The 27,835-nt window shown below is 37.9% G+C and overlaps 3 long non-coding RNA genes across 5 annotated transcripts; all 3 read left to right on the forward strand.

Annotated features, from left to right (window-relative positions):
* Positions 1-8,318: 8,318 nt before the first annotated feature.
* Positions 8,319-12,533, forward strand: LOC105393239. The gene is made up of 3 exons (XR_005254818.2): positions 8,319-8,777; positions 11,468-11,703; positions 12,147-12,533. It is a non-coding gene; the product is annotated as an uncharacterized LOC105393239 (long non-coding RNA).
* A 278-nt stretch (positions 12,534-12,811) lies between these two features.
* LOC105393247 lies at positions 12,812-15,232 on the forward strand. Of its 2 annotated transcripts, XR_007266965.1 has the most exons (4): positions 12,812-13,311; positions 13,778-13,944; positions 14,156-14,443; positions 14,619-15,232. It is a non-coding gene; the product is annotated as an uncharacterized LOC105393247 (long non-coding RNA). The 2 variants fall into 2 exon arrangements; XR_007266964.1 differs by having other exon boundaries at positions 12,815-13,944.
* A 4,390-nt stretch (positions 15,233-19,622) lies between these two features.
* Positions 19,623-20,898, forward strand: LOC125489405. 2 transcript variants are annotated; one of them, XR_007266961.1, is made up of 3 exons: positions 19,623-19,985; positions 20,511-20,518; positions 20,559-20,898. It is a non-coding gene; the product is annotated as an uncharacterized LOC125489405 (long non-coding RNA). The 2 variants fall into 2 exon arrangements; XR_007266960.1 differs by having other exon boundaries at positions 20,511-20,898.
* The last annotated feature ends 6,937 nt before the right edge of the window (positions 20,899-27,835 follow it).

Below are 27,835 nucleotides of genomic sequence, written 5' to 3' on the forward strand. Positions count from 1 at the left end.
CAGTGTTAACATGTTCATCATATACATGTCGGAGGTTTACGTCATCTTGCTTAAATAAAATTAAAAGATTGGCATTGTCACGAATTAATTGTTTTGGGACTTTGGTGTAGGTTTGGTTTAAATAAAAACAGTCTATATTTTATAAATAATCTCGAATATTATTTTGATTTTCGCATGCTACATCATCAAAAATTATGATGGAATTTTGAGCGGCGTTAATAGGACTTAAAACTTCCTCATTGTCGTGATATTTAAAATAGGAAAGACCGGATACTAGATTCAATACCTTTTCTAGAAATATGTATTTTGGTTGGAAAATTGTTTTTGAGTACAGGTATACGTTACTAAAGTATAATCCATCTGGATGTAAAAGTAAGCCTATCACTAAGTTTGTTTTTCCACAGTTAGATGGTCCGCAAATAATGCAACGGATAGTATTGGGTAAAAGTATCCCATGTCGGTGATTTACTTTGTTTGAATCGACATTAATTTTACTGAGCTGTAGTGAATTTGGTTGTTTAATGAATTTCATGTTTATTAAATGACAATGTGTTACCACTTACATCGTCATTGAAGAAGTGCGACAAAAAATTAAAAACTCAACTTTTTATGTTATCTACAAAAATCTGGAATGAATTATTGGGAAGGCTATCACACTCAAGTGAGCGACGACGACGCGCGAAGCTACTACTACACTATTACTACTCACACACAAATATTTTTAGATGGAATAGGTAGGTACGTACATAATGCGTGTTAAATGACTTACCATTTTTTCTATATACGTAGAACAGTTCAATAACAATAAACACTAACACTTAACACGTATTGCTAGGTTTGTTTTAAACCAAAAAATCCAAAAATAACAAAAAACTTAAGTTATCCGTAACTTTTCCGATTGTTGAAAAAAAATGACAAGGACCGCAAGGAAGGAAGTAAGTACGTAATTTGAAGTCTGTGAACGCTTTCCGCGCCAACTGTCAAAATATGATGCATGATGCATGACACATACTCTGTGAGTGTTCTACGTTTCGTTCCACGCACGCAAATATTTTTTGTATTTTTCTGAAGAAAAAATTCACACTGCATAGATATTTATTTTATTTAAAGTGATAAATTAACTTAATTATAATATTAAAATACCGTGGTGTGATATCGCAAGCCATTTAGGTGATGGGCATGCCCATCTTGCCCATATGGGTGGATCCGCGCCTGCACAAGTGCCCAAGACTCAAGACTTCGCGCCTTCGCGGTTCGCGCCTAAAATAAGTCCGTTTCGTTTCACTTTCTTTCTTTATGTATAACGAGTTAAGATAATTTGGACAATTATACGAAATTTGCATATTATTTTATCAGATTTAATTAAACAGATAAGAATAAATAAAATTTAATTATAATAGCTCATGTTGTATTACATAAAGTACTTTTTTCTTATTGACGGTGAGCCTAGTAAAATTTAAGTATTGAGTGGATTGAAACGTTGTTTCTTTTGGTCTGTGAATTTAAGTTAGTCTTGACTTGGTCCTGGCTTATCTCTGGTACTAAGTGGTCATGAGTTTATTCATGTTTTATAATAGGAATCCAATTTAAGCCTCTACTAACTTTAGACCAGAGATAAGCCAAGACTTTCTGGTCCTGGTTTAAGTTAAGTTTTTATAATAAGACTGTTTATTATCTCAGTAAATAAAACCAGCAGCCTTACTCCCAGCGATTAATAGTCGCTGTCCAAAAAAGGCAATTCCAACTCAGTTGAAAAATTTAAGGCGATTCATTTGGTACCACCACCTCGGTTTTGACTGCCACGCTGACCAGAGACAATGTAAAAAATATATTAAGAAACGACAAGTGATTATTTTTGAAACGGTAGCCGAAGTAAGCCTATATCGGGCCGATGTTGCGTTCGTATTTCAATAGAGGTGAACAAAGAGATGTCGCTCTATAAATTTGTATTAAATCTTATGTTTTTTCTCGCTCGGACAAGGAAAAAATTGTGTGCGTTCGAAGTATTAAAAGGTAATTACCGGCATTCATCAGTCCATATTATGTTTTAATTTTTTCAATGTTAGTAAAAGAATAATTAAAATACCTATTAAACACTAGTTTAAAGTCATCACTCATGCTATTTTTTACTTATAATTCACAAAAACTTAACGTTCTAAACGTTTAAATTTGAAAGGGGGGCTATGTATGAAAAAAAATTAAAATGCTCATATTTTTTCTGATGATAGGATAAAAGTAGGCATTTCAATGATATTAATTATTATTTTTACATTTAAGGTCTTCACGGGAATCATATGTGGAGAGTGCCGTAGGCTATGTGGAAGTTAAAAGATCTGGAACTTTATGTGATGTGAGGGCCAAAGTTGTTCCTGAACATAGAATTTCGAATAAATATTATGTGGCGACCATCCACCTTGATGAAGCGAATGAAAACATAATCGACACATCTTGCGAGGGTTGTGCAGCTGCAGCAGGTATGTAGTACAGATAAAATAAAAAAATATAGGTGTTCTAAGTAGATTCGTTATCATAATCATCAACAATACATAGAATTTTACTCTTAGCCATGATCCTGTGCCATATCATATCACATGGTTAGGCCATCGTTTCCATGTTTGCAGAATACAGCAAGTGCTATTAAAACTGCTAGGTGTTGGGATTAACGCCCCCCGCCCTTTCTCTTTACAATACTAATATAGATTGGTTAAGATTTCAACGATTCTTATTTTTCAGGTGGGTGTAAACATACACTTGTGTTACTTTATTGGCTGCAAAAAAGAAGTGCTGAACCATCACCTACCAGTGTGCAATGCTATTGTTGGCTGAAACCAAGTTTGTCTTCTGCTCGTCAAGAAGTAGTGCAGTGCAAAGCGATGTATACTGCAAATTCGAAACAAATGGGTCCCAAGGACTCATCAATTTTAGATAAATTTCGGACTGAAGCACGAAAATATGGATGCAGTAATTCGCTTATGCGAATGATAATAAAGATGCAAAAGAAAAATTAAATAATTACTGTATGTTTGACATAATGGTTGCTTTTGTTGCTAAAGAAAATGACCATAGCTATGAGAATTTTAAAATATTTAGTGATAATAAAGTCCAAAATGTTAAAAACAAAATATGCACAGAAACAATAGGTCAGGTAAACTCCAAACTGTGGCATTGCATGAGGCAAGGACGGATTACTGGCTCAAAAGTGCACGAAGTGGCTCATTGCAAGACACCAAATGGTAGTTTAAGTGAGGAATTATTAGGGGGATACAAACTGGACGAAAAAACAAGAGATGAAGAGAGGGAAAAAATCGGAGAAAGAGGTTATCATGAATTTGCAAAGAGAATTGAATAAAGAAATTGAAGACACTGGATTTATCCTAATTAATGGACTCTTCGGAGCATCACCTGATGGGGTTGGTGATGAATTTGTTGTTGATGTTAAATGTCCAATTTCTGACAAAACAAAAACAGCCTATATTAATAATGGCAAAATATCTAACAAATTTATGGGCCAAGCCAACAAAAAGGAGATGTTGGCTGCCAACAAAATGAAATGTTTGTTTTGTGTTGCTGATCCAGGTTTTGAAATAAATGGAATAATAGAGATGGTTGTTGTGGACTATGACGAAAAATATCTAGTAGAATTGATGATAGAAGCAGAAACATTCTGTAAAAACAATGTATTCCCCAGAATATTGAGTTGTGCCAAGGTAGTGCCCTAATTTTTTTACTTAAGTACTAAATAAAACAAGAAAACTTAATCAGCATTCTTTTATTATTTTGTCTTGTAGGTTTATCAAACCACACGCTACTATTACAATTTCATCTATATATTTCATATGTTTGAAATGTACAACCGAGTGTGGTTTCAGCATTTTAAACTCTCTTACTCTTCTTATTACTCTTTCCACGTGCACTCTCAAACTAGCAATAACTTTAGTTTCAATGACTTCCTTTTTAGTCATATTTTTATTTGTGAACACACTTGGAGGACGAAGAATTCTAATATTTTTAGAGCTGAGTAATGACTCAATCTCTTTGAATCCCCTATCCGCCATGATTGTGGCATTTACAGGCAGAGTATCAATGAAATTACTTTTCTCTGTAATTGCTTTATCCGAGATTCTTCCGCCATACCCCTTTGATATAAATGTTATCAGTCCGGCTGGTGTACATGCAATCAGATATTTGACCGTGTTACATGATTTATACTGGGACCAAGTCTGTGATTGTTTTATGGGATTGCTGGGCTTTTCTATTTGTATTTCAAAACAGTCAATTATACATTGGACATTGGAGTATCTTATTTTAAAAACAAGCGGCAAATTTTTCCTTATTTCGATGGGTGAAGGTAGGTAAATAAAATTTTGGAAATAAGTAGCCAAAATCAACACATTTTTGCCGAACACCAAGCTGATGGTGGACCTGGTGATTTCAAATTCTTCACTCATTCTGACAAAAGAGTCATTATTTTTTATTTTAAATAATGATATTATTAAATGTAATGCAATAGTTGAATATTGCAGTGCAATGAAATCGATTACCCACCAAAACGATTTCGGGAGACCTAAATACATATTTGATTTATTTTTTATTGTTTTCAGTAGAAGTTCTCTTCCCAATTTTTCATTTGTATTGACCACAGTAGAAGATGAGCTTGAATCAAAGTTTGATGGCCCAAACAATGATGCTGATGTAGAGGGACTTGGCTCACTCATGTGAGACATCAATGATGGCACAATTTTTCGGGTAATTTTTCGAGACCGGAAGTTAGTGCTTTTGTTTTTTGTACTGGGCACAGCTGCATCATCCTGAAATATGATACCAATATTAACATTACCTATTTCTCAAATAAAAAAATGATTTCTATTCTATTATATAATTCACTAGTCATACTTACACAATGAAGGGTTTGTACACATTTTTCAATTGAAGATGTTTTTGGTGCAATATCATGAACACTTGATGTAGTCGGTTCTATATTGACGCTAACCTGCAAAGGTAAATAAATAAGTAAATAAAGATGTAATGTACATAGAACACTTCAAGCAAGCAGTTAAACATCATCAGGCAACCCACTCTCTTCTCTCACAAAATTGGCCGAAACAAAGTTTCAGTGAGTTTTTCTGAATTTGAAGACGCAAATTTATTTATGGAGAACTCGGCTTTAAAAGAAAAATATAAAGTTTTTATCCCCACTTTTAATGTCACCCGCATGGACGTCATTAAAGGAGTCCCACTTGATTGGACAGAAGAGGACATAATTAAAGATATATCCACTCCAATAGGCTGTGGAAAAATAAGAAAAGTAAGAAGAATGAATCGAAAAGTTTTTAATGATGGTAAGGCATCCCATATAAACACGGTACAGTTGTAGCAACATTTTATGGTCAATTTCATCCTAAAAGAATATTCATGTGTTACTCATCCCTAAACGTAGAACTCTATATCTTTCCCACTGTTCAGTGCTTCAACTGTTGTAGATTTGGGCATGTTAAGGATCAGTGCAGATCTTTACCTCGGTGCTTCAAGTGTGGCGGCAAACACTCGGGATCTACATGTTCAGCAGAGGAAGGCGACTTCCAATGCTGCTCATGTGGTGGCTCGCACTTGGCTACCAACAAGAAGTGCCCAGAATTCGAAAGACAAAGAGCGATTAAACTGTCCATGGCGCAGAGCTGCATCTCCTATGCTGAGGCCAGCAAAATTCATCCCCAAGTCACCCGTTTGTTTTCAGAAGTGGTTTCATCTAAACCTATCTCTACTCCATTCATGGCTACTAATAATGATTTATCATTTGAAAATAATTCTTCATCTTCAACTTCATATAAAAAAACTGTTTATCTGAAACCAAAATCGCCTCCTACCATAACCAAGGGTTATGATAGAAAGGCTCATAATGGAATAATTCAGGAACATGTCGAATCATCTCCGAATGGAGGTGTTTTTAAACATCGCGAAAATATAACTAATTCAGAACAATCAACGATTGAAGAGTTAATTAAAATGTTAACTACATATTTAACTCAATGTAAATATAATAACACATCGTCCAACGATGACCATACTAAAATGCATAAACCTTCTACTAACAATGGCTCACCACAATCAGCAACAAATGATTCAGTGGAATTGCCAAAGTATAAGAAATAAAAAATCTGATTTAATTCATTTAATTATTAAGTACAATCCATTTATATTATCATTTCAAGAGACCTGGCTTAAGCCAGGCTTTATCTTTAAAATCCCAGGCTACTCTAGTCTGAGAGAGGACAGATCTGATGGGTATGGTGGTACAGCCTTATTCATGAGGCGTCCGTGTAATTATGTACATATTCCCATTCCATCCCATAGTAGTAATTTCTCTATTATTGCCGTAAAGGTTAATAATATTACCTTTGTTTCTTTGTATATACCCCTTGCTTCTTCTGATATTATCAAAGAGATTGATGGTATCTTATCTTCTATTCCTAAACCTCTTTTAATTTTAGGTGATCTTAACTGCCAACACTCCTCTTGGGGCAGCACTATTGCTTCTACTCCAACTCCCTGTTCTGTAAATATTTTAGAATTAGTTGATAAGTATAACCTAGTTATATTAAATAATGGCTCAGCTACTCGTAGGACTGCTCCTGGCCAAGGCATAAGTGCCCCAGACCTATCTATCTGTTCACCCAAATTAGCAGATGAACTACTCTGGACACTCCTCCCTCCACTTTTGGCGGTGACCACTCTCTATTTTAATTAAATTCCCTTCAAAATTTTCAGCCACACCACCCTGTAAAATCAATCCCTGTTTTAAATTTAATCGGGAAAAGGCTAACTGGAGTAAGCAACAGAAAGTTGACAGTAAAATAAGCGCTTTACCTAGTGTTTCATGTGGTAATGAAAACTTATGCGTTAACGAAAATCATTATAGAATGTGCGGAAGAGGTTTTCCCTCTTAAAAAATCAAAAAAGGTACAGTGCCCTTCTCCACCCTGGTGGGATAGTGACTGAACTTTAGCAATAAAAGATAGGAAATTGGCTGAACTAAATTACTCCAACTGCACTACTGATGAAAATTTTAGTATACTCACCACGCCAGGTTATGTCAAGCAAAAAAAACGGTCCTTAAAAAATGACACTGCAAGAATCGAATATGACATTTCGTTCCCCTCCTCGTACTTCACCCCCTCCAATATTCGGGCGCCATTGAGAATTTGCATGACAGTGACAGCACGCCAGGCCGCCATTGCGTATTGTTGTTGAGAAGTGCTTGCGTCGATTAATTTCCGCCTCTTTAAATCCACAATTTGTGCAATATCGTGTAAATTTTCGGCAATGTTTCGAAAGTGTTGTGTGCCCGTTTACAATAATAAACGACAGGACGTTAAATTGCATAAATTACCCGCTACAGAGGACAGCAAAAACCGGTGGTTAAAGTGCATAGTGCAGCATAGTGCATAGGTGGTGCAGCAAACAATCGCCTTTTACTTTTGTGAGGGTGCCACATCGAGTCTTCAATTAAAAGGCATAATTAAAAATGTTATAGCAGCAGTGACAGACACAGGGCTTACACCAATTGCGCTCATTTCTGATCAAGGATCAAGCTTTCAGTCTGCTATAAACAGTCTATTAGATGACACTAAACGAGACCAATTATGTGCTGGAGAGATAGTTGGTGAGTAAAATTTAAATATTAGCTACAGATACCAGTTACTCATTAGTTATTATAATTTCATTCACAACCTTTAAGACACATGGACTAGTCTGCATAGTCACTTCTGCTGGTGCATGTTCCCTTGAATTTGTCATATTATAAATCTTAATTTTGTTTTTCAGATGAAACTATTCATTTAAATGGCGCTTCGCTGAGTGTCTTTTTCGATCCACCTCATCTGTTAAAAGGCATTCGTAACAATTTACTAACGAAAGACATGCTGTTTGAGGGGAAAAGGGTGACATGGAATGACATTGGTACCGATTCTGAAGGGCGCACTTCCTAATTTTAAAATGAGCTAAAATCTCTAAATTTAACTTAGAGCGCTAATTTTTGCTATTCTGAAGGCAACGATTTTAACGGCCAACTAAATTTAGAAGGCTGATTTGACGTCTTTAAAATGAGTGTGGCCATATGTGAGATGAACTTTTTATTAAATTCACATGATTACAATCCAGAATATTGATTTTCTTTTTTAGATCCTAAATACTTTTAAAATCCTAACTAATATTATAAATGCGAAAGTAACTGTGTCTGTCTGTCTGTTTGTTACTCTTTCACGCCAAAACTACTGAACGGATTTGAATGAAATTTCGTATACATATGGTATAGACCCTGGGAAAGAACATAGGCTACTTTTTATCCCGGAATTCCCACGGGAAAACTTTTTAAGGCGAAGCGAAGCTCGCGGGGACAGCTAGTAATTAATAACAGTTTAGATCTTACCAAAAACTTGAAATACTTATCTTTAACGTGAATATTCTTGATTATTTCTCATTTTAAACCATTACCTTAAATATATATTTAAACTGGCAACTATTTTTGATACAAAAAATACTCTGTTACAAGAGCTCTGTGTAATGTGTGTGGTGTAAACAAAACAAACTTAGAAACACGGAATGGCAACGAAATTATGTTTGAAATGTATTTATTATAAATAATGTTTTTCCCGATTTCCTGTAATAGTTTTGTGAGAAAACTGACCAAAGCACTCTTAATACAATGAATGCGTTTGCCCTGGCTTGCTCTACGGTTGTTACAGGGTATAATTAAGTACGGAAGACTCCACACATCGCAAGTAAGTAAATAGTGCAATCACTCTTTTCTCAATTTAAATGCCGTTGCTTCGATTCAAAAAGGGATATAGTTTCCTTTATCGTCATTCGATTCAAGTTTAAAGTTTGTATGGGAAATGAAAAATTAGGTTATAAATGAAACTTTTTTTTTTTCGTTCATTCCAATTAGGCAATGGCGTTTCTCTTTACAGCCACGGGGTCACGGTAATTACTTTATTTTCATTTAAAATTAACATTTTGCACTTTTCTTCGCATTAATACTATTAAATACACTACATTTAAGTTTTTATTAAGTAAATTAGTAATTATTACTTCAGAAAACTTACAAATAAAATGCCGATTTTTTTTTTGTATTTTTTGCAATAACGAAACGCAAAACGACTCCATTTTGTAGCTGTAGCGTCAAAGTCAACTGTCGTGTCAGTCACAGTTTGTTGCCGTTGCAGTTGAGATCGTTTTACGTACTCCTGTTAAGTTCCATTCTAGTGACTACCATGGCGTCTCCGAAGCCCCAGGTTTCTGATTCTGCTGCGTCGCCTGAAGAAGTGTGTGAAGTGCAAGTGTTGGACTCTTGTGAGTCGCTTGTTGCCGTCCCCTCTTCAGTGCGTGTATCTTCTGTTGAAGTGCAAGTGTTGGACTCTATTGAGCCGCTTGTGCCTCAACCTCAAGGTCCCAGTGGAGTGGCTGGTCCCAGTGGAGTGGCTGGTCCCAGTGGGATAGCTGGTGCTGGTGGGATGGCAGGCAATGTTTTGCCAGCTGCCCTATCCTCCTCTGACGACGACGACGACGAACTGATGCCCAGATTTCCCCAACCTTCTGGGTCATCTGGAAGACGAACCTACTTTTACGCGGAGGAGATCAAGTAAGTTACAGTTTTTCAAATATCTAATGTTTTACGCCATTTTGTAGCGGCTAAATTAATGTTGTCTTTGTCATTGTTTCAGGTCAATGTGGAATTGGCGCAAATTTTTTAAAAGACTAGACACTGATGAACAGTGTATTGCATTTGCCGAAGAAAGGAGACTCCTGCCGATGGAGAAGCAGTGTGGCGTACACCGCAGAGCCATGTCTATTGTAAAGGGTGGCCAAGTGGGCAGATTCAGGTGCACTAAGAGCACCTGTCGCACCAAAGCTGAGACACGTGCACGGGGAACCTGGTTTGAAAATGCGAGGTTGGCCCTCACACTCATCTTTCAATTGATGTACGCATTTAGTGTGAATGCATCATATAACGATGCTCGTATACAATGTGCCACGCCAGATGAACCAGCCCTCTCAAATCGCACAGTGGCAGACTGGTATAGTTATTGCCGGGAGACAATAGTTTTATATGAAATCGAGAACCAAGTTCAACAGCCAAAAATAGGCGGCCCTGGAAAGAGAGTTCAAATAGATGAAACTAAATGTGGAAAGAGAAAGTACAACAGGGGCCGCCAAATAGAAGGCCATTGGGTCATAGGAATGATCGAGGATGGGAATGATGATTTAAGTCTAGAAGTGTGTCCTGATAATGAGAGATCGGCCGAAATATTGGTGCCACTCATAAAAAAACATGTTCAGGAAGGCTCTATTATCCATACTGACTACTGGAGAGCATATAATTGCCTTCCTGATCATGGATATACCCACAGAAGGGTAAACCACAGTGATCCAGTAAATAAATTTGTGGCACCTGATGGGACGCACACTCAGCGCATTGAGAGCCAGTGGCGCGGTCTCAAGAAATCATTCAGATGTCAACAAAATAAAGCTGACTTTGCAGATTGGCTCTTCGAATATACATGGAGAAAAAGAATGAGAATAAACTTCCTTGACTCTTTTGAGGAACTTCTAAAATGTGTGGAACATGTTTATGGCATTTGAAAATGTCAACTCTCTTGAAATCACAAGTGAATGATGATTGATGATTATTTTCCCCTGGGATCAATGACAACTCTCTTGAAATCACAAGTGAATGATGATTGATGATTATAATTATTTTCCCCTGGGATCAATGACAACTCTATTGAAATCACAAGTGAATGATGATTGATGATTTTAATTATTTTCCCCTGGGATCAATGACAACTCTCTTGAAATCACAAGTGAATGATGATTGATGATTATGTTTTCCCCTGGGATCAAAACCTAAAGATAGGTGCGACGACGAGCAACGCGAGGAGGAGCGTGTTAGGTGCACATGTTCATCGAAACCAAAGCGGAGCGCAGCGAAGCGGAGCGGAGCGTTTCCAACACTAAATTTATGTATAATTTACCAAAATAAATGATTTAATTAAGCAACATTTTGTATTATTTACCAAAATAATGTATAATTTACAATAAATATGAAAAGAAGTATTATAAGATGACATAAATGACATTATTTACAACATAACCTAAAAAAAACTTAATGCTATATCTTAAATACTACTTGTCTCCTAGATGTAGGGGTTGGAGGGGGAGGTAGCCCAATAAATTCCCCCTCTCCCCCCCCCCCTTAATTCTGTATAATTTACCAAAAATGATGACATAAATAACAAAATTTACAACATAACCTCAAAATTTTCTTTATGCTATATCTCAAAAACTACTTGTCTCCTAGATGTGGGGGTTGGAGGGGGAGGTAGCCCTCCCAATGATGACATAATTAACATTTATTAAAGTACTTACTGCTATAAAAAGGATTTTCACTAAACATTTCATTTGGTTTCAGAAAAATAACGCTAAATTATGATCAAAATATCGAATACAAACATGTGTGATTGCAAGTAAACAAATAGGTGACCATAAAGACATCTTATGATTATTAAACAAGGAATTAAAACTGCAGCTATTTGTATGAGCTTTTCCTACAGAATAGCTCTATGGAATACCTATATTGGTTCAAACATCTGACCTGTAATGTAAGCAACAATAGAAAAAATGCTAAATCATAACACAACACAACATGTAAGTTAATATTTTGTACTTGTCTTGATTAATAATCTCTACAATCTTAACATAATGTGCTAAAAACTGATTATGCCCCTACCAACTGTATGTTAGTATACATATCAATAGATATTAAACAACCTTAAGGCTGCCTGACCACCATGGTGGTGCAGACTAGCGGAGCAGTGAGCTAGATAAAATCTACCAATGGAAAAGCATAATAACTGTATAATAATATGTCATATTATTCAACAATTTGTTGCCTCACACACCGCTCCGGTATCCTGCTCCTGCTTATCCTGCTACTTCGGCTTTTAGTTTTACCTGAGTATGTGTCAAACCTTAGCATGTGGTCATTGGTCCTCACAGCTATCATAGGCAATAAGTAAAACACACTTTGTCCCTGAACAAAATAGGTAAGTAAGTAAACAATAAAGTATATTGCAAAATTATTGTTTCAGTGAAATCACCAGTTGAAATTTTGAAAGAAAGAAAGAAAATTCATTTATTTCTGACACACACAGAAACAACTTAATACATTTACAACAAAAGGTTTAAAAGGTAATAAAAATGAAATAGAAAGTGAGTTTGAATGTTGCTTTCTGGTGCCGAAATGGGTTCTAGATCAGCTTGATACTATGGCAGGTAGCACTGGTATTCAGCTAGAACCCTTGGATTTAATGAAGTAATTGCATTAGACCTGGTTTCTCATGATTATGTTAGTTACAGTCTAAATCGCGGATTTGCTGACGACGCGTTTAAGGATTATTACCCTTGTTAACTGGATGAGTCCCATGACGAAAATCTAACACACCATTCATAAATCAAGCATTATGTGTATCATTCACTCATTTCCCTCACACTTCACTCAATATTCTGTCATATTCATTGAAATTTGTTGTCTATGTCTCTGTGATTTCAAACAACCTCAAACAACCAAACTTTTTGGTTTTGAGGTTGCCATGGTTACTATTTCTACCGAGGTTGTTTTTTGACATCCGTCATTGAAAATAATATTATAATAATATTGTAATATTTCTGAATCAGAGACATCTGTGGGGGTGTAAGTACCTGCACCTGGCTCTTTCGAGTGGAACCTTTGTGCATAATCAGAGACATCATAAGCATTATAAAAAAAGTAAAAGCCCGCCAAAAAAAAATTTCTTTCTTTCCCAATTCCCTCTTCTGGTAGACATAAAATTTAAAATAATTAATTAATTACCTATTTGTTTTAATATTAGAAGATTTCCATTTAAGTAAATAAGTTAGTAGAGGAAAAATGAGCCAAAAAAGGATAAATAAGAGGCAGCAAGAGCTGCTAGTGGACAAACTGGACCAGAACCAGACTTTGGCTAGGGGTGAGTGAAATAAGAGTATTTTATACTGTATGTACCTATTTACAACATATTTAGTGATTGGATAGTAGGTAGTTTTATGGGTAATTCTATCTGTTGATTACATAAGACGCTATCAGACCTACTTACAGTCCTACATACCTCCTTTAAAACTGATATAATTATAATTTAAGGTAATACGGCAGATCCTGACGTCAAAACGTTTTGGACGAATTTGGCTGTACAGCTGAATACTCTGGGTTGCTCCAGGACCGTCCGGGAGTGGCAACACGTATGTAGGTATCTTGACATTTATAAATGTTAATGGGATAAGATAGATAGGTAACTAGATAAGTATTCTTTATTTGTGCCTAAAAACGGAATAAGTACATTTATTATGGATTTTATTCCAAAACAAAGGTACAGATGGCATTTCATACACTACAAGCGATTTCTTCCAGACAACTTTGGAAGGATACATAGTTATGTGATGAAATAAGTTTGAATGTAGAATACAATTAGGTTTATTTCTCAGGTTAATTTATAAAGATATGGTATGAAAGGATACAATAAAATTTGTTGGTACTTAAGTTATCACTATCAGACACGAGTCTAACGAGCTTAGTGTCATTTTGATATTCCTACTTAACTTAGTATATAAACAAAAAACATAAAGTTATTCTCAACCTGCCCCGTTATCTTATATCGAATATTTTTAAAACGTAGTTACCTAACTATGTATTTCTCGTGTCAATCAGGTATGGCAGGCGTGGGTGCAGAAGGTCCGAGGCAAGGCCAGAAAAGTGCGCGACGCTTTGACTGGCACAGGAGGAGGGCCTTCTGTACCGCCGATGACCGACCAGGAGAATGCAGTATTTCTGGTAGAGCAGCTGTATTCGGCTTTGCCGATCAGGAGACGCCGTGGGTAAGTACTCTTTTAAAATAAATACAATTTTATATAAACTAAATAGAAATATTTGTGCCAGACACATGGCAATAACTCGGTACATCCGAGTACTTACATGATTCTTGGAAGAAAACTCCACATCTAGATTATATTCAAATTTAGTAAAAATGTATCATAATTAAGTAGGTTATTTAAATATAAATATATATATAATAAGTAAATATTACAGGAACCTCTTCGAAATGAAGACACTGCTGTCCCTCGCAACGCGCCAAGGGCCTCACCACCGGCGGCGGCTCTAATAGATGACCCGTGGACCCCCCTGAATGTGCCAGTAGTCTACCTTGACTCCCCGCCACAATTCAGGGTGGCGCGGTCTCTGTGTGGTGATGCACAAGAAAGGGGCATAGAAAGGGCTGCACCGGACGCAGTTGAATCGCCAAGACCCGCGCCTGTACCTCTGTCCCTGAGGTCAACCGCGTTCCACGGCGAAGAGCAGAGCGACGACCATGCAGAGGTATGTACCTGTTTACAACTTTATATATTTACTTCTCTATGAACTTTATGGTTTATATATAGAGCGATGGAAAGAAAAAAGCTCTTTTTCCATACACGCTCTTCAGGAGTAAAGTAGGTGTAATGTCTGAACTTTAAGAAATGTGCTCATACTTATCAAATATTTTATCTTGCAGGCCAACCTGCCAACACGGATATGTACACGCAGCAGCTCCAGAGAAACTCCGAGGCTCTCCGCGAAGCCCTTACGGAAAGCGCGAATACAATTGCGAACGCATTATTGGAGTCTGGTCAAATAATTGCTCAGGCTATAGACTCTCGTAGATAAAAACGACATAATTTTTACCATCATTCTAAATATTTAAAAATATAATATAGAAAATTGTCCGGATACAACTGATGTTCAGACTCGTATTGAAAAAAGTGCCCAGCCAAAAAAGGTTTGTGATCTCTGACATGTCAAAAATTTATAACTGTCAGAATTCCGTGAGATTAAAGATTAGAGATTAAGTTGAATACTTTTAACGCTGTCAGATTCAAAATTTAAAGTGACGTCTCTAATTTTGGACCTAAGCGGTGCCTTCAGAATGCCAAATAAATTTAGAGAGATTGTAAGCGTTTTTTGACAGCGTTAAAATTAGAATGTGCCCTTCAGAATCGATACCATTGTAGATGTAGATGTTTACAACGCTGACTGCAAGCATGGAGAGTCAAGAATTCTTCACAAATTGACAGATCAACATGTTATACCAGAAAAAATAAAAAAAATGAAGGTAACTTTATGTATTCCTATCCCACCACAGGGGTATAATCGTGACAGTTCTGACATTGCGAAAAAGAGACGCTTAGCTACATTAAGCGTAAGAAAGAAACGTTAAGCTGTAAATGTTTTTTGTCCTTTTTGCTGTGGCGCCTGTTTACGTCAGTTCTCTGTGCCAAACAATGAAACAAATGAAAAATCTGTGCCAAACAAAGGCTGACAGTTACAACAAAATTTTCTAAATGCTATTTATTTTTGATTTGCTAGTGATTTGTGGGTGTTTATTAAGTTTATTAGACTATTATCATCACTTAACGAGTGTGTGACATGGGTGGGTGGATTTTGTTCGGTTGTATAGAGCAAATTGAACGAAAACACGATGGAATGATGGATGAGATATATTTTCACATGTAAGTAGATACTATCAAGTTTAACAAGCTTACATTCATCATAGTACTATCTATTGGCTCGATTTTAATATATAACGATACTAATTTTAATACTGTAAGGTCTTTTAGTATCAGTTTTAAGTAAAAATTACGAGGTACCATATCATAACAAATCACATGGTGTTGCAAGTTATTGAAAATTTATTTTACCCACAAATATTATAGTATGCAAAGAAAATACTAGAAATTGTAACGGACTCGGGTTGGGTTTACAAATGGGGCGCACGAATTCGGTTTTTGTGAAGATTGTATTTTGTAGAAGTCATTCTCCTCTTTCAAATGAGGTGCCTCTCATTGTGAGGAAACGTTCGTTTCGTTTTTTTCTTCTATGTGTGATTTCTTCTGTATAATATAAAGGATATTGTATTGATACGAAATACGTATTTCCTTTAAAAAAAACCCCATCACATATTTGGCCCACGATTATAATGCTCATGCTCATCCATTTATCTCTGCTTCATAGGTTTCCGACAGAAAAAAATATATCAAGAAAATGGATAGACATTACCGGTCGCACAAATTGGGAACCAAAGAAACATACAAAAAATGTGTTCGGCACATTTTGAAGAGGATTGTTTCGATTGGACGAAGACAATGAATCATACAATCCACTCAGTTTGTATATAATTAAATAATTATATTGAAATCAAATAAGTATGAGTAAAGTTTTTTTTCTTATATCGTCGGTTGACAGGAAAAACTCACTAAGGCTGATTTTTCAATATTCAGATAAATGTTATCTGGGTAATACAAACATTGAGAAATATTGAGACGCAACAGCATCAAAATTATTTCCCAGCAAAACTTTTATCTGGCTATTGAAAAATTAGCCTTTAGTGTCTTTTTCCTATCAACCGACGATATACTCAAGTTTTGTTTTTGTTATTATGATAAGTTAAATTTCCCCATATTTAGGTTTAATTTTTTTGTCGGCAACATCTATGGTTTGAGTGAGAAAGAGAATAGTGCACACGGCGATTGCCAGTCTAGAGGTAGTAGGTCTATGTATCCCACTGTTGTCAAAGACCACCTCATTTAGTTGCGGGATGATCTGGGCATTTTTGGCGACCTGCGACAGGCCAGAGGTAGCCCAAGATAGAAAATGATATTTGATTCGAATTATTAATTATATTAATTTCGTTAATAAATAGTTTATTTTTTTCATAACATCATGTCTTTTTTATAGGTCAAGAATTGTGCGCGCGTATTGAGCAAGTCTGTGTCGGCAGCATTATCATACACTTCCGCTTTTCGTAAGTACTTACCTATATAAATAGTTTTAACAATATTACCCTCGTAAAGTAGAGGTATATACATGCTATTAAAGAGTGTTTTTTATTTATTTTAGCTCTTTATCCGGATGGAAAACCCGTCAGCAAGACCATGAAAAATACAGCAGCGGCAGTATCGTTTATAGACGACTTGTTTGACAGTGTCAACGGAGCGAGCACAAACGAAAAAAAATCGAAGGGAAAATTTCTGCGCAAGGCTGTTACAGCAAAATCAGCTCATCATAAGTTTTGGGATGAGGCAATTAAAACCTTGGAAGGTATTAAATTTATTTGCAAAGATGGAAAACAAAAAAGTGTCCCTTCTCTAAAAAATTGGGTCATTACTCTAAAAAGTTTTAAAAGGGTGTGGAAGCTACTTAATTCAAAAAAAATTTAAATTATGAGGCCCCGATATTTCAACTCTGATATTATTGAAAACTTCTTTGGCCAAGTGCGGGCCTATAATTACAGGATTAATGACCCAACTGCATATGCATTTGTAAATACGTTTAATTTTTCACTCTGAAAATTACAATTGTGAAGAAGACGCCAGTCAGGGCATATTAAATATACAGTCGCTTTTTGAGAACACTGCACCATCACTTGATTCCGTTCCGTATCGGCGACTGGTACAGCAATAACCGATACTGAATCCACGAGCATTGAATATGAGGAAAATCTTCAACAGCAGGCGAGACGTGAAAGAATAAATATACATTCTCGAGCATATACGGCAGGATGGGTAACGAGGAAAATACTTTCAAAAATTAAATGCAAAGAGCATAGAGAAAAGAACACTACGCAAAGAGTGCAAAAATAATTTGCTGTCAGAAGTAGATAGCAGCACACATGAGTTTATAAAACAAAAAGAATATAAAACAAAAACTCAAAAAAAAATGGTTTACCCATCCGAAAATGTTGTGTCAAGTTTTGGCAATATAATAACGTGTCCAAATGAATACTTGGAAATGCACGGACATAAAACTAATTTAAGTGAAACAATAAAACAAGAAATATGTTCCAAGTATTCATTTGTATTTCTTAATTGCCAATCACACAGAGAAATAGTTCTCGACCAATTGTTGAAAATTTCAATAAAACTATGCATATTTAACTGGTGCAATGTAATCAAGAAATGTAACTTGCATCCAATGCAAAAGAAGGCTCTTCTTAAATATAAGAAAAAATTAAAAAATAAAATTTAAATAATCATTTTGTTTTAATTATATCTCCCGTAATGTATGTATTTATTTTTGAATGGGCCGTATTTTCAATCGCCGGACAGCACATTTATTCCTAGGAACAAATTAATGTCTGGCGATTGGAAATATTGGCCATAAGGAAAATGCCCGATTTCAAACCGTAAGGTGCTTCGGTTATATATTAAGGCTGAAAATTTTGATTCCTCAGCCAAAAAAAAAAACCGAGGACCTTAAAAAAAAACCGAGGACCTTAAAAAAAAATGTCATGTTCAATTCTTGCAATGATGCAAAGACAAAGTATGCGACATGGCGGTCTGAAAGTTAGTTCTTCTAAAGTAGTCTGTGATACTCACAGAAACCATCACTAAAACTAAACAGTTATTTAAACAGAAAAAGTTTGCTAGTTGGCGATCTTTTTGTCTTTCCATATCCCCCCAAGTAAATCCTTCCGAAGTGTGGGCAAATATAAGAAGATTTAAATCTGCTTTCAAGGAATCCACAATTAATGCTTTTCCCCCTTCTCTGAGTGAACAGTTTCTTGACAAGTTAGCTCCTCCTTCAGTTCCCCCAGAAACTTTATGTTGTAAATATTCCATTCCCCCTTCAATAGTTGACAACCAAGTCGGATTAAACTCTCCTTTTAACTAAAATGAATTGAAAGGTATTATTAAATATTGCAAAGATTCCGCACCAGGATGTGATGGTATTCCATATTCTTTCTTTGCTCATTTGTCTGATAATACTCTATTACACTACTTAGAGATTATCAACCATGTGTTGATTTCTGGTAATGTACCTCATTTATGGAAAGTACAGACTATTATTCCTCTGCTTAAACCTCTTAAAAATCCCTCAGATCCTTCAGGCTTCAGACCAATAGCTCTTTCGTTAGTAATACTTAAGATCGCAGAGCACTTATTTAAAAATAGGCTTGAATGGTTTATCGAAAGTAATAGTTTATTGCCTCAAAGTCAATATGGTTTTAGGAAAGGCAAAAGCACCATGGACTGTATTTCCCTATTAGTGACAGATATTCGTCTGTCATTTTCTGCCAATGCATCCGTTTTGGCTGCGTTCTTGGATATTACTTCCGCCTACGATAAAGTTAACTTGAGTATACTACGTCGTAAACTTTTAGCTTTGAATGTACCGATTTTGTTATCCAACTTCATTATGAATATATTAACTAATAGAACTATTTTAGCTTGTCGAACCAAACAGTCTACTCTTATCATTGGCAAAGTAGTGGCGTGCTTCCAGGCCAAGGGTCTTTGTCACTTAACTTCAGCAAACCTTCTTTTTGTATCCTCGTTGGAGGTTTTTTAGACCGCGGACTTAGAGGTTATTGGAGGTTTTGCTCGCGAATGGATCACCGCCTTTAGTTGAAGAAATTTTACATGTACCTCTTTTATATTCGTGGATACTCACCTTATTTGTTACGCTAGTTTCATGGAGCTAAAGTCTTCAATCAAATTGTCCGTCAACTCCTTTGAATATTGTAACGTTATTTATTTCTTCCAAATAAATAACTTACATCATAATAATTAACTTCATAATTTATTTGTAAATTCCCTTTTAAAGTATCGACTTCATCGATAACTTAATCTTCGCGTCGATAATTCTTCAAATTATCGACGCGTTCCCATCCCTAGCCAGCGAAGCGGTCTTTTGTTCATGTCCCCACCTATCGCGGCAGCCCCACTCGGTGACCACTGGCTCTCGATCATTCGTCCACGGGCTACGGCATCGACTGCGCGTGACCCTACCTCACGGCAGTCCTCTAGGTGCCTAGCCCGCTCTAAAGTGTCGAATGACCTAGACTTTACCAGTGGTGCCTTGTGCGTGTCTTCCCCAATATCGGGTAAGTGTGATCAGACTTGCTTAGCTCATTTTAGGAACCTATTTGTGTTTTAAACGTGTACTACTGTATTTTAAAAGTGTTAATTTAAATTTGTTTAACGTAGCTTCCTTTTTACTTTTTATTCGCTGCTTACGCCGCTTACGAGTTAGCAAATAGCTAACGTAACTACTTACTAACTGCGCACTTATAGCAGCCAAGATGGCGGACATGCAATTACGCATTATCATTTAGACTATTTTAGACATTCCATCATCATCAGCTTTTTATTTCTTTTATTTTAATTACGCTAGCTTGCCTAAATGCATTAACGTAGTTTTATTCCAAATTATGCTGCAGCTAGTCTACCGCTTTCGGCCTTTTGTAATAATTTCTAGTCTTTCTTAAATTAATGTTAGGTATTCCGTTCTGGTTTCCACTGCCGCCTCAATCAAGTTAGATTAGGTGCTCTTCTGTAGGTTTTGATGACGGTATGTGGAACCTAGATGATAACTGTGTACTGATGCGTTGGATTTCCATCTTTTCCAGGGTCCAAGGTCCACGCTACTACTCCAAGGTCCACGCTACTACTCCAAGGTCCACGCTACTACTCCAAGGTCCACGCTTACGTCCACGGTACGGTTTACCGACTACACGGATCTGCTACGTGGCTTCTACGGCTCGCCCTCTCCGTGCTGGTTCGGCAACCCCCCTACCTCCGTGTTGCTGTCCACGCCGCGCAGCCGAGCTACACGCCTGCCTGCCTACCTACCTGGGCACTGAAGAAGAGGACTTCCACGCCGGTCGCGTTATCGGGATTCCACGCCGATACTCTTCGACTCAGGGGAGTCCCTATCCGTGCCAACTGAAAACTGACTGATCGTGTAGTGTAGGCCTAACCCACGTTGACCTTTAAATAAATTTGTGTCAAGCTGAACCCTGGCTTCTCATTTCTACCTCTCCGTTAGCTAGCCATTTTTTATAAGCGCGACACTGGCGCCCTTCACGTGGTTCTAACGGTCAGTCATTTCTTGGTTGGTAACGTAGCTTGTTTTGTGTGTGTGCAACTTGTAAAGACTTCTTTTTACCTATTTATTTTATTCCCGCTACATGTAGTAACTGTTGTGCTGTGTTTATAACCTAGTGCTGTAATTTAATATCAAACTGACGATATCGATAATATTTTACTTTCGAAAATATTTATTTGATTGTTTCTTTAAATTTCATTGTTTTTAACACAGTACAATAGTTGCATATTTGTTTTCAGCTGCATCTTTTATGTTTGCTTGTGTAATTTACTGTGTACTTGAGAAAAAAAACTGTCTACTTTAATTGATTTTGTAACAGAACGGAATCAATGAGTTAAGTAGATCTGATCTCACAGTAGTTTTAGAAATGACGCTATTCGCTATAGTTTTAGATTTTCGGTTTGTTGGGGCTTAGGGCTGCGGTCATAGGCTCTCCAGTTGGTGGTTGTGGAAATGATGTAGGCGACAACTTTCTTGCGTGTAGACTTTGATTTTATTAATTATTTACAATATTTTAAATGTACAGTGGCAGTTAGGTGAGAGGCGAATTCGAATGTGTGAGTGTTAGTTGCGCGTGTGAGGTTCTACAGGCTTCTTTAATGACGTAGGCAGGCGGACATCGTGTTGGCGTCTTCTTATTGGTCCCCGTGAATATGTCGTGATGAAGGCTGGCTCTGATTGGCTGTTCATGACGTGATATTGGCGAGAGTGGCGCCATCTAGTGCTCAGTGCGTGTATTAGCTGCTCTGCTTATCAGCTAGCGTACTAGTGTGCCGTAACATACTCCCGGCCTTGGAACCGTCAGGTTTCAACAGGAACAGTCGTCCACAGGAAGCGGGCATATTTTGGAGAATGCCCTGCGTGTAGTCCCATTGGCGGTTCTGATATCGGCCACTCTTGATATGCCATCTCTGCCCGGGTAGACTCGTGTGATGCGACCCAGGCTCCACTTCAATGGTGGTAGATTGTCATCTTTGATGAGAACCATGGTGTGCTCCTTCAAGTCCTCACTGCTCGTCCTCCACTTGATCCTCTGCTGCAGCTCCGAGACGTACTCCTTGGACCACCTGGCCCAGAAGTGCTGGCGGATCTGCTCGACTCTCTGGTACCGTGTGAGGCGCAGCATCGGCTTGTCTCGCAGGTCGGCGGTGGCAGGTGCTGTAAGTGGACGGCCAACCAGGAAATGGGCAGGAGTTAGAGGAAGGAAGTCGTTAGGGTCAGAGGACAATGGAGTTAATGGGCGAGAGTTTAGTATGGCTTCAACTTGTGTCAAAGCTGTCGTGAATTCTTCAAAAGTTAAATGCGCGTTACCTACCACTCGTCGCAAGTGGTGCTTACAACTTTTGACTCCACGTTCCCACAAGCCCCCAAAATGACTAGCGTACGGAGGTATAGTGTGAAATTTTATACTTTGAGAAGTTGCGTAATCTTTTATTTCATCGGAGCAGTTCTTAAGGAACTAAGAAAGTTCATTATTAGCGCCTACAAAGTTTTTTCCATTATCAGAAAATATTTCTGCAGGTTTATTTCTACGACTAATAAATCGCTTCAGAACTAATATGTAAGCCTCTGATGATAAGTCTGAAGCGAGCTCCAAATGCACTGCGCGTGTAACAAAGCATACAAATATGCATATGTATGCCTTTACCGTGATAGCACCCCTACCTTTACGGTTCAATATGAGCACAGGACCAGCGTAGTCTACCCCACAGCGTTCGAATGGAAACCCAGGTTGTAACCTTTGCGCGGGTAAGTTACCCATGATGGGTTGTAGTGTCTGGGCGCGCAGGCGGGCGCACGTGACGCAGGCGTGCACGACGCGGCGCGCGAGCGAGCGGCCGGCGACCGGCCACCACGCCTCCCTCACGGTGTACAACAGAAGCTGCGGAGCTGCGTGCATCAGTTGTTTATGTTGATGTCTAAACAATAACAGCGTGAAATAATGTTTAGATGATAATAAGGCAGGATGCTTTTTATTGAAACTAAAATCTAAAGAGTTCTGTATGCGACCTCCCACACGAATAATTTGTTTATCATCTAAAAATAAATTCAGTTTCGATAAACTATTTGATTTAGATACTGACAGACCATTTTTATTGAATAAGTCGGAGAATGATTCCCTTTGTGCTAACTTTGTCAGTGTTGTGAGCGATTCATTAAGTTCGTCAACTGATAACGGGCCTATTCTTTTGATTTTGTTGCGCGCGTTATAAATAAACCTTAAGGCGTAGGCACCCGCTCGTTGCATGCGAACAAACTGTGAAAACCTATTAAAATCAAGCCATGACTCATCATTATTTTGTTGTGTTACATGACTTTGTACGGCAGTTGGCTTTATTTCGGGTAACTCTGTGTGATTAGGTACTAACGGTGCCTTCAAGCTCGTTACGTCAAACTGAGGGTCATGTAGGTATGTAGGACCATTCCACCAAAGACTATTTTCTTTTAACATACCTAAACATTGTCCACGTGATACTATATCGGCTGGGTTATCTTTACCACTAACATGCCGCCATTGACATAGACTGTCTTTGGTAAGTTCATGAATCTCTGCGACCCTATTTTGAACAAACGTTTTCAGCAAGTTACATGGCATACGTAGCCATCCTAATACTATAGTTGAGTCAGTCCAAAATACGACGTTATCGAACTTCGATCTGAGCGAGTTAATTATCTTGTGATAAAGTCGTGCGCCTACTAATGCTCCCGAGAGCTCCAGCCGTGGAATGCTAACTGGTTGAAGCGACGCGACCTTGCCCTTGGAATAAAGTAACCTTACGGTAACAGCTGATCTGTTATCAATTGTGCGTATGTATGCGCACGAGCCATAAGCTACCTGAGATGCATCGGTAAATATGTGTAGCTCTTTGCGTGTGTTGTTACAACCCATTACATAACGTGGTATGCGTATTTCATTGAGCGACGACAAACTATTTACAAACGATATCCATGATTGTGCGATATTTAATGGTACTATTTCATCCCAACCCAGCTTTAACAAATATAGACTTTGAAGTAAGGTTTTTGCTGTTGTGATCACCGGATTTATTAAGCCGATTGGATCAAAAATTTGAGATGCACCTGACAATATTTTACGTTTAGTTATATCCTCAGTCCCCCCTGAAAACTTTGTGTGAAAATACAACTCATCACTAAGATTGTACCAGCCTAATCCTAATGTTTTGCACTGACTATCTTCACCTAGTGATAACTCTTTGGCCATTTCGCTACTAGATAAATCGTTGTCAAAATTAAATATCCATTTGCGCAAAGGGAAGCAGCCTGACTGTAAAACTTTAGCCGTATCGTGACAGATTTTTAATAATTTTGATGTGCTGTCATCACCGGTACACATATCATCGACGTAAAAATCATTATTTATTGTTCTAGCTACGTCGGGGTCGTTGCATTCATTAGCAAGTTGTTTCAGACATCTACAGCTTAGGAAGGCGGCACTGGCTTCGCCATAAGTCACTGTGTTTAAATGATAAGTTTGTATCGGATCTGATGGATTGTCGCGCCAGAGTATCATTTGTAGGTCACGCTGTTTAGGGTCGACGCTCACTTGTCGGTACATTTTTTCAATGTCGGCACATGCTACGTACCGACATTCCCTAAACCGTAGCAAAATACCTATCAAATCCCTTTGAATTGCTGGTCCTACGTACTGTAAGTCGTTTAGTGATTTACCACTAGAAGATGGTGTGTTTGCTTCAAAAAACAACTCTTAATCGGGACGTGGTTGCATGTTCGCGATATACCCCGTGATGAGGCATTATGTAATAGGGTGAGTTATAAGAGTCAACGCGTGTCATGTGACCTAACTTTATGTACTCATGAATGAACTCTCGGTACATAAGCTTATAACTCTCGTTACGATTTAAACGTTTTTCTAATGCTAAGAAACGTTTTTCTGCGTGTGTGTATGAGTCACCTAAAGTGTCGGGTGAATGTTTAAAAGGTATGCGTACACTAAACCTCCCGTCAGATAACCGCGCTGTCGTCTGTACGAAGTGCTCCTCACATGCACGCTCCTCATCATTCATGTGCGTATTCCCTAACTTGCTCTCAATAGGTAACTGTTCTATTTCCCAAAACTTGCGTAATTGGGTATCTATAGCTTCCGTACTGTCTATAGACTGCGTGAAATAACACTGAACTTGCTTGCGATAGCTTGGTTCAGAATAAATAGGGCCAGAAATAATCCACCCTAATTTAGTGTTTTGAAGGAAGGGACCGCTCGATAGTCTCATTCTTCCTTCACATAACAACTCCCAAAATATGTCCACACCTAGAAGAATGTCTATGCTTTCACATTCATAGTAGGTTGGATCCGCCAAGTGAACATGATCGGGGATATCAATGTTGCAATGAGCGATAGTAACAGTTGGTACTGTTGATGTGATTCGCGGTAATACGAAATACTTTATGCGCGCAATAAAGGTGCTGATTGTAGATTTTACTTGGATGTCACACAGTTGCGTACTTTCTGTGACTAATCCTCCTACACCTTGAATTTGTTGATTGGACTGTATTGAATTTAATTTTAGTTTGTTGCATAACGACTGCGTGATAAAACTACGTTCACTACCGTTATCTAATAACACGCGTGCTTTATGAAAACAACCTGCATTGTCGGCTATCTCAACTATTGCTGTCGATAATAAGACTTGTTGCACCGGAATTGAGCGAGCGGAGTTTAGTTCGAGGTGTGCGTTATGAACCTGAATAGAACTATTCTTATCATTGGAGTCAGCTGAGCTCCCTTTGTCCCCCGTCGCAATAAAGGTCAACGACTGGTTGTTTACGTTTTCACTATTACATTTATAGTTGCAAATTAGTGAATTATGTTTTTTATCACATTTCCTACACGGACCGTACCTACATTCAGTGCTAGCGTGTCCTGACCGAAGACAGTTTTCACACAAATTATTCTCCTGAATAAACTTTAGTCTATCCTGAATATTGCAATTCAGAAATGATTCACACGAATATAACGAGTGCTTACCGTTGCACTTGGGACATGGTTTGTTGCGATTGAAACTGTTGTGATTATGCGGTGATTTATTCTTTGTTTTTCCGGTGATGACGTTGCAGTGAATTTTAGGCGAATTTTGATTATTGTTAGGTTTTTTATTATGTTCGCGTGACGTGTAGAAACTGGTTGTAGGTTTATTGTGATTTAAATTGATTGTCTCCAACATATCCGCCCTGTCCCTAAGAAAGTTAATTAAATCGGTTATCTTTATTGACGAACTAGAATCGTTGCACATTGATAACAATCTACTTTTGTATTGTTCCCACTCACGTTCTGTTATTTGATCTAATTTGGACACGGCCATGTACACAATGAGTGTGTCCCAATGCTCGACGGGTTCACCGAGCATTTTCAAGGAACGTATGTTTTTTAGAATGGTATCAATGAACTTTCTAATGTGGTCAGGTGATTCTTTTGATAAAGATTGCAGGGAAAACAATGATTTTACATGTGTGTGAACTAATAACCTGCTATTGTTGTACCTATTCAATAACAACTCCCATGCGATGGAGTAGTTGGCAGATGAAATTTCGATAGAATCGATCACGGATTTTGCGTCACCTATTAATGATCTTTTCAGATAATGAAGTTTACCGAAATTATCTACTTTGCTGTTGTTATGAACTAGGGATGTAAACGTGTCACGAAACTCTAACCAGTGCTCATATGAACCATCAAAGGTAGGTAGACTTATTGTAGGCAATTGAACTGATGCGCATTCAAAATTAGATGATTTTGAGCTCCCTGCAGACCTATCATCGTTGGTCATGCATTGAGCCTTAGCAAGGACACTATAATAATCCATTTCGAAGGTTTCCCGGCTTTCAATCTGACTACACTCGCGAGCAACCAAATCGACTCAAGCCTTGACGGCGCAAACATACATTAATACAAGTAAAATTATGAATAGAAATAATAAAAATGATATGTCATTTAAAAGCTTAAGATGTCAGCTTTAATTTGATATCATTATTATTGAAATCCATTCATCATTTTTGAAATAAATGATGTCTGAACGCAATTGTAGGAAAAACGGGAATTTAGGAAAAAAGGGTATGGGTATCGTATTATACAAATTAAACAAAAAATGTTAAGATAAAAATTTATTTATTTAAATCAATACTTTGTATTGCCCCCTCTTGCCCTAATTACAGCCTGCAGCCTGTTTCTCATAGACCTTATCAACTTTTTGACAGTTTCCTGAGGAATGCCGTCCCACTCCTCTAATAAAGCTGTCTTCAGCTCGTCCACGCTTGCAGGGACTGGATTCCTGGCCCGAACTCTTCTTTTGAGCTCGTCCCATAAGTGTTCGATGGGATTCAGGTCAGGACTGAGCGCAGGCCAGTCCATCGTGCGCAATTCCTTCTCTCTCAGAAACTGCCGACTGACTCGTGCCGTGTGGCAGCGGGCATTGTCGTGCATTAGCACGAAGTCTTCACCGACAAATTCTGCATAGGGCACAACATGACCGAGTAGAATGTCGGTGATGTACCGATCAGCTGTTAACCCGCCTCCTCGGCCGCCTCCAGGCACGAAAACAAGTGCGGTTTTTCCCTCTAGAGAAATACCAGCCCACATCATGCAGGAACCGCCGCCATATGCTACTGTTTCAGCGAAACAACATTGGGCAAATCGTTCCCCCGGACGCCGGTAGACCCGGCCTCTCCTGTCACTGCCATGCAGACACACTCTGCACTCATCAGTAAACAGGACCGACCGCCATTGCGCAATGCTCCAATCGAGATGCTCTCGAGCAAACTGAAGACGCGCTTGTCGGTGGCCTGCAGTCAATTTGGGGCCTGATGCAG

Source organism: Plutella xylostella, chromosome 14 (assembly GCF_932276165.1).
Source record: "Plutella xylostella chromosome 14, ilPluXylo3.1, whole genome shotgun sequence".
NCBI classification, from domain to species: domain Eukaryota; kingdom Metazoa; phylum Arthropoda; class Insecta; order Lepidoptera; family Plutellidae; genus Plutella; species Plutella xylostella.